Here is an 8,512-nt window from a genome sequence, read left to right as displayed (position 1 = left end):
TTCTGCTTTAGAAAGATGAAAAGGTACAAAATTCCACCCAAGATTCTACAAAGTTGACTGTTGTTGTGTTAGCAACACAATGCAGTTGTTTCTGTCCTGGATACAGTTTGCTTCTTGCCATTCTGCTCTCATCCTTTTGTGTAATAAAAAGAAGTAATTTCCATATCCACTCTATAGACTGTGCCACTATTTTCCTCCTCTGACATCTGAACTGAAATCTGCTGATTGTGGTGCTAGTGCAAGTGGAATTAATAAGTGGAACCGATAAGCAAGCAGACTAACAAAACCAAAGAATTGAACTAGTGGGAACTGTTTTCTACAAGAACTGGTTCTTGATTCCCATCCCTACACACCAGTCAAGAATTATGTCCCAAATACCCCCTTCCCAAGATAAGGACAAAATTTGTGATGCTATTCTACATGCACATAACTACGTGAGAAAGTGATTTTACTATTACTAAAGTGATATTATTAAAATATGTGATCAATACATAGAATAAGGGAATTTGCCACTTGTCACACTTATAACAAAAGGTAATTAGCCATCAAGACACTCTGGCCCTTTGTTTCAGCCAACCCCTCATTGTCACAAGGTGTGGGGTAGGTTGGCCCTGTAGTTATCAATGAGGTTTCACAAAGAAAAATGTAATAAAAAAACAACAACAACTATTTCTTTTTTTCAGATCAGAGAAACCATACGATGCTTAAAGAATACAATATTATCAACATTACTCTGACTTGGTCTCTGTTTTAAGTCTTGATGCTTGATCGATAATACAGTTATGGAAAGTTTCTGAGGTCTCCATTTTCAAGTTTCTAATCTTGATCTAGAAACCCTGTACCTCACTTACAAGTCACTTATGACAAATGCATACGCCTGGATTGCCAGGGGTATGATCTTTGCAAGATAAGTTTGTTAGAAGACACATGGAAGCCATACTTCCTTGGGCTGGCTGTTGGTTTATGGCTCAAAACAAACCATTCTGACCACTGAGACAACCATCCCCAAAAGTAAAGGAAAAGGCTGATCCGTGACACTGTGCACTGATTTACTGATGTAATAGTGGCTCTTTTAATTTAGAGAGGTCAATAAATGGGTACATGGGGTGTTTGTTCTTCTTGTGGATGTGTGTGACCTTTGGGTTTGCAGAAAGGTATGAGGTCAATTCAGTAGCTTCCAGCTGAAGGAAGCCTTGTGATTGATCCAAATCTCACTAGCTCTGTCTCCATAATTTTATCACCAGCATGAGTATAAGTAGATTTGTTTCTCTGAGCAAACCAGCTCTTCCCTTCTCCTCTTTATATTACATCACACTGCAGTGATGGAGTTTTATCAGTTCTTTATACTGTACAATGCTGCATTCCTCTTGCTCTAAACTATTTCATTCCTCTTTGGAAACTCACAACCACCTTTCTGTTTACACATATTGAAATAGCCGCTACCAAATTTTTCCCACCCCAGCATCCTGACTTACCCCCAACATCCAGCAGCACTCCACATCCCCTTGCAATGAAGTGGCCCAGTTTCCATGGCAACCCCATACACCAGCATATTATTCCCCTTTCAGAACTCAAAAGAGGATCAATTAGTGATGATGTCATTGCGTCAAGAGAAACACTCAAATCCCGATTTCGATTGCCTGAGAGCAGCCAGTCCCAGCCTGTGTGTGTGTGAGAGAGAGAGGGGTTTTAATGGTACATAGTAATTTAAGTGTAAATAACAGTTAAAAAAATAAAAAATAAAAAGCAAGGTTAGATTCTTCTCCTTGCAGCTCAGGCTGGAAGATGAAGGCAGACTTGGGGTGCCTGAGTCACCACCACTACACACTGTGTGGGAGGCCTGGATGGCAGCAGAATGGAGAACAGGAGCAGAATGAACTCCACTGATTATCAGCATGAGGGTTAGATGAAAACGAGACATGGAACGAAGTAGGAAGCAACATGTCAGGTGCAAGTATCACATTTCTCCTCAAGGAAAAAGTAGCACAAAAATGTGCTCCACGTCAACTAGAGACCTTGCTCTGCCATTTTTCTGATAGTACAAATTGATAAAATAACTCCCATCATAATTTTATAACTCTGCAGCAGCTCTCGCACCTTTTTCTTTCCAACACAAGAACAGAGAATACTGAGGAGATCTTTGGTGAGTTCATTGCACCAGTGAAACCAATAAGCCATGCTAACAGTGCGTGATTCCAGGTTATACATATATTTTTTATTTCTCTCTTGAACTGGATTTGGGTTTGGACTCTTTCTTTTTCCAGTGGACTGACATTTCTGCTTGTTTTTCCATTTTTTGGCAGATGAGCAGAGTTTTACAACAACTGCACTGGGCAAGCCAGTAAACTTGAACAAATATACTTTTAGAGACACTCTTCTAAAGGCTCACTGTGGTGGAGGTGGGGTCTCTGGCTCTGCTACAGTGGAGGGGTGGTGAAGTGGGCTTGAGGGGCAGTGCCAGGGTGGCTGGCAGGGCAGCTGCTGCCACTCAGTAATCAGACTCTCCCTTTTCAGTGATGCTGGGGCTTGAGAGAGGAGCTGAGTGTGGACTGGAGAAGCAGCTGAAAAGAATTCCTAATGTCAGGAAAAAGGAAAAAATATTGTGGCAATAAACACCACAAAACTGTCACCAGAGGCTACGTAGGGTCTATTCATTTCACACTCCCCCTTCTACCTCCAAATGTCATTAGTAAGGAAACTGGATTCCCAAAGGCGTACATAACTGTGTTTTGCAAAATGGATTGGATATTGATTGTGATGTGCAAATGTAGTCAGCGTCAGGCTTCTAGCTTTTTGATTTTTTTCAATAATTAAGTCTGTCTCTAATCATTGCCAAATAGAGGAATGTTTGTGCTGTGGCAAGGTACAACATTTGACCGTCACATGGTTAAAAGCAAAGCATAGAGTGTGATCATGAGACTGATCCCCACACTGTTCCACAAACTTATTAAACTGAGGTCAGTCCATCCCTTATAGCAAAGGCAACCTACTGCTTACAAGGCTCATCTGGTTCTTTTGCTGCATGCAGCTTACGAGCCACAGGTTAGAATTAGAGTTAACCATACATATATACTTTTTTTGTTAGTTTTCACTAGCAGTCAAAAACTAATGTGTACACTTATGTCTGCATTTTTATTTTGTTAAATACGAACAAAATTATTGCAGAAGCTCCCGTGTGTCTGGCCAGAAAGAGAATACCAATGTGTTTGGCAGAAAATGTCTCTTTTGATGTTGAATATTGCAAAGGCCTGCCTTAAAGGGTGTGCAAGGCAGGAGCTAATCACAGCCTCAATTCTATGGATTTGCTCACCCAATCAAACATAAGTGTCAAAGACTGGTTGAAGAAAAAGAAAATGTGCCATCTGTGCAGCAAGTACAGTCGTGAAATTTCCTCACTACAAAATATTCCACAGTCAACTGTTAGTGTTATTATATCTGTGGAGGAGTGTGGTCTGTGGGTCCGCTACAGAGGGAGGGGTGGTGAAATAAGTTCAGAGGGCAGTGTCTGGCAGAGCAGCTGGGACCAATTCCCTAATCATGCTCTGCATATTTCAGTTACGCCAGGACTGGGGACAGAGGAAGAGCTGAGATGGAGGAGAACAATTTTTGTTGTGTAATCACACTGAAAATAATCCATCACTTCCCTGCAAACACCGGCTCTGCTTGTGTGTATATGTGTGTGTGTGTGTGTGTGTGTGTGTGTGTGTGTGTGTGTGTTGTATTATGTCTGTAACACAATTGTGTTACAGTAACAAAGTGGAAGCAATTGGGAACGACAGAAAAGCAGCCATGAAGTGGTAGGCCACCTATAATCACAGAGCAGGGTCAGCAATGCTCAGGTGCATAGTACACAGAGGTCAAGAACTTTCTGCAGAGTTCATTGCCAGATACCTCCAAACTTCCTGTAGCCTTGAGATTAGCAAAAGAACAGTGCATACTCAAAATGTGCTCATCTAATGCAGCACAGATAACATCTTGGAGAAGCTCACAGCAGTCGTGAGTACTCAGACTATGCTCTTTGAACGCAAAATTGATAACATCTCGTAGAAGCTCACAGCTCTCCAACATTTAGATCGTAGTTTCTTAGTTTCAGTAAAAGAAATGTAATTTTTCACTGTACCAAAACATTTTGGACGATTTCATGCTTCCAACTGTATGTGAAAAGTTTGGGGAGGGGTCTTCCTTTTCCAACATGACTGCCCACCAGTGGACAAAGCAAGGCCCATAAAGACCTGGGTAAGTGAGTTTGGTGTGGAAGAACTTGACTGGCCTGCACAGAGTCCTGACCTCAAGCCAACAGAACAACTTTGAGATGGATTAGAGCAGAGATGGCCAGCCATGCCTTGCCATTCTCCAAGAATGTATATCACCTATCTCCAGCTTCTTGATTAAGGTAACAAGGTGAAGCAGAGTGGTGGGCGTATACCAAGGTCCAAGGTTTTCCACTTCCTGGATGTGCTGCTTGACCTAGGCCTGCAGTACCGTGCCTCCAGCTGCTTCCAGTCATCTGTTTCTGGTGCATTGTGGACAGCTCTGCCACCATCTGTGTCAGTGCTTGCAATGGCTGTTATAGGCTGTGAGTCCAATATTTTTTTCTGCTGTTTGGTAGTGTTGGGCACCAGTGCAGTATTTCTGTGTCACTGTGGGTTCCCTAACACAGACAGTCAGACACAACACTTTTGTTATACTTTTATTTATTACATTACACACTATCTTTAATGATTTTTTTAGACAATGCACAGTTCACTCAGTGTTATCCGTTGTTGCAGCTTCCCTGGCTGCCAGTCCAAGTGGATGTTGCACACCTCAGTTCTGGTGCACTACTACATGAATAGAAGTAATTAGACAATAGCTGGAAGCTGTGCCTTCCTTTGTCTCCTAGCAATGCCCCCTGTTCCTCTGTTCCACCCCTCCCCTTTAGCTGAGGCAAAACCACACCCTGCAACCAATAAATTAAAAAACAAAACAAAACAGAAAGATCCTCTTTAAATTTTGGCTTAAGAGAGGAGGTTTTGCAATCATCATCTGTTGCAGCAACCATTCTTTAGACACTGAGGCCTCAGAGGTGTGTGTCTTGTGTGGAATTTGCTTCCTCCGTCTCATTATGTCTCATTTTTCGAGCCTATCTCTCCTTGTTATAATGAGAGTGTATATAGTCTATCTGTCTCTCTCTGTTTATTTTTCCTTCGTCCTTTATGTCTTTGTGAACCCCAGCCTTATATCTTCCCACTCTGACGTCCCCAACAAATCTGTATCTCGTGGCTTTTCTTTGTGTTTTTGATTCACTTACTCAGTTCCATGTTTGCTGTAACATTTTGGACTATCAGCATTAAATGCTCATTTTGAGTTCGACTCCTGCCTTCTGTCCTTTTGGGTTCAGAATTACCAGCTCACACAGCCAATACATAACCTAATGTGGGAAAGGTCAACAAACATACAAAAAAGACATGTTTATTCTGTTTATAATTGAGGTGGTCCTTCCGAAATAACCACAGCATACTCATCTATATGTGTGGAGTTGTATCTAAATAAAATGCAAAACAGGTAAATCACCTTCACAGAGTGTGCAGTGCACAATCAGTATCAGAGAGGATTAACAGGGTAATAAGGCACAGAGAATGCCAGTCAGACACTGACGAGGGTGGGAAAAGAACAAAAGAGGGAAATAAAAACAGAGAAAATTATATGAAGAACAGGTCTTCAATTAAAACAGGAATCAAACTGAAAGAGGTGCCAAGAAAAAGCTGATAAGGCAAACTGAGAAACACACAAAAAATGGGAGAAGCCATTAAAAGCTACTGCCATTGTCTTTGCCAGTGTTCATCAAATGACTATCGTAATGCCACACCACCTCCTCCCAGTAAACACACCTTATAATCTTGGAATGGGAGGCATAATTAGCCTGTTGCAGGAAAGGCAGCCAGTTACATATAATATAAAATGTCTTGAGCAGCTTTAAACACATAGTGTACTAACACACAGTGTCTAAAATCATCTTACAGATTTTATGACGATTTCTCAAAAAATGAAGAGGATAGACTTTCCAAGATAATTTCCTGCAGACATTTTATAACGTGCAGATTTGTAAATGGACTTTATTAGCACAGCTGCTCACCTGCATCACACTTTGATACATTTATATTGAAATGGTCACGGTCGCTGTCCGGGGTTCTGATCTCTTTTGTTTGAGCTCTTTGATCCGTTCTGATGCCTGAGGAATAACACACACACACACACACACACACACACACACACACACACACACACACACACACACACACACTTTCTTCATGTTCCACCACGTCTCTGTGTCTCTGTGTAGAATCAGATGAGACTAGATAATTTAACACACCCCGTTTATTCACATCCATCATGTAGAATTGGATTTCAGCTTCCTTGCGCGCATGTGTGAGAGTGTTTGTGCATGGATAAGAGAGAGGGAGAGAGAGAGAGAGAGTGAGAGAGAGAGGGAAGGGGGGGTTGATAGCGAGTGGACTAGTTGAAATGCGCGGCACATTCTTATGTGGAAGACGAGACGAGCAGGCAGCAGTCCTTGGGCCAAGCGACATATCAGCACTTAACAACCGAACAATCTCCACGCACGGCACGGGAAACCTCGTTTCATTCCTTAATCTCTGCCGCAAAAGCAAAATTACCGCATTCTTCCAAGCGGTAATTCTGCAACAAACCCAAACTGCATACCGGCTGGAAGTTGCATCGCCTGGAGCCACCGGGGAATCTTGTATCTTTACAGCTCCGCCAGGCTTGATTTGTCTCCTGTGGTGTGCGCGAAGGGGCCGCGGCGCAGGAGTTCTATTTGGAGCAAATTGATAAAATGGTAAGATTTGCGGGGGGAATTCACGAATCACATTTTAAGTGGTTAAACCTGCATGTAAAGGGAGGAGAATGGAAGTGAGCGTGCCGGGATCTTGCGGCATGTGTCGGATGATCTCAGTGAGGAGGTTGCTTCCTATCAGTGGCTGCCGGCAGCGCGCAGTTTGCACACTGCAAAGGAGAAGGACCATCACTAAGCAATGAATATGAGAAAACAGAAAGACAGGATATTGGAGCAGAAAAGCACCTATGTACAAAATAGCGCATTGTCTATATATTCGTCTGTGAACATGAGGAGTCTTTAATATATTCTGATTAAGTAATTCTTAAAATCAGAATATATTTATATATATTTAAAATCAGAATAATATGCATGAGCTCTTTTATGGATAAAAGAGTTATCCAGTCCTTCCTCTGTTATTAGAGTATTCAGTTCAATTACTCAAAGATAAGATTAATATTATCATCTATCCCATAATTTGGCACACACACATACATATATATATATATATATATATATATATATATATATATACACACACACACACACGCACACATGCATATGCACATGTGTGTGTGTTTCTGTCTGTCTGAAATCCAGGCCTTTGGGTAAATGCTGTGTGTGACCTTGTAATGCAGCCTGCTGTCGCTGAATAACAATTGCGGCTTCTCTTCTTTCTTTGCCTGGCTGGTTTGGGAGGGTTAAAGCTACACTGAAAAAGCTATTCAGTCCCAGCCGCCTACATCTACACGTCTGTTGTGTCTGAATGATGGCAGAAGATGTGTTTTCTCTCAGAACTTGTGTTTCTTAATGATGGGGGGAAATATGTGTGCATGCAAGTCTGCGTCCCTCTGTTCCGATGACATTATAAAATGCTGTTGAGTTATTTATTTACATCTCGGAATGCTCAGCTGCAGCATCATTCATAAGACTCGCCACAAATGCGATAAGTAATGCTCTGTTTTTCTATCTGAACATGCGTGAGAACTGTTTAAATATCTGAGTTGGTTCATCCCAAAGAAAAAGTGTGTATGCAGTTCTAATTTGTTTAAATTTACAGCTCAGCATATCAGAGAAACCACAGAATCCTGTTTAGATTTGCTTGACCTAAGAGTAACAAACATTCCCATAATACCTCGTGCAGGAAAGTGAGGAGACATTTAGAGTGTAACAGCACAAGTAGGACCAGAGAGCTTTTCTGTCCTTTAGATCTCAGTGATGCTGACATTTAAATGACCCAATTAGCCTTGTTGTGTTGACTGGCCTGATCAGCAGAGGAAAGAGAAGAAAAAGTCAGGCCGGAGAAGGAGAAGATATTAGGCATCAGGCCCAGTCTCAGCAAGGCAGCCTTGTAACACACCCAGTGTCATGCATGAGCGAGTGTCATTTATAGTTGTATTGAGGCGATCCAGTTCCCATGCAAAAGGGTGAACACAATAAAAAGTAATGTTAGTTTTGAAATACTTGCCACATCCATGTCTGCAATTAATGGTATACGATGGTTGAACTGAATGGCAAAGAGAGCACATTTTAATGGCTACACCATCCGATCAAATAGGAGTTTTCTGGATGTGATGTGCATCATTTAATGCACACAAAATCCACAAAATTTTACATTTGAACTTTATAAATTTGACCAAATATGGAGCTGCCAGCAGAGTTCTTCATATTAGTACA

General features: G+C 41.6%; 1 protein-coding gene across 3 annotated transcripts in view; it reads left to right on the top strand.

Moving 5' to 3' along the window:
• Positions 1-6,445: 6,445 nt before the first annotated feature.
• Positions 6,446-8,512, top strand: part of adcyap1r1b (adenylate cyclase activating polypeptide 1b (pituitary) receptor type I) — a 42,151-nt gene continuing 40,084 nt past the window's right edge. Inside the window, exon 1 of one of the 3 annotated variants that reach the window (XM_026147031.2) lies at positions 6,446-6,838. The gene's annotated coding sequence lies outside the window, so the exon portion shown is untranslated. The remainder of the gene's footprint in view (positions 6,839-8,512) is intronic. The other 2 variants (XM_026147030.2, XM_026147032.2) reach the window with 2 other exon arrangements.

The sequence above is a fragment of the Astatotilapia calliptera genome, chromosome 17, assembly GCF_964374335.1.
Source record: "Astatotilapia calliptera chromosome 17, fAstCal68.1, whole genome shotgun sequence".
Classification (NCBI taxonomy): domain Eukaryota; kingdom Metazoa; phylum Chordata; class Actinopteri; order Cichliformes; family Cichlidae; genus Astatotilapia; species Astatotilapia calliptera.
Note: the sequence above shows the minus strand (reverse complement) of the source record. Positions and strands in the feature narration are given on the sequence as shown.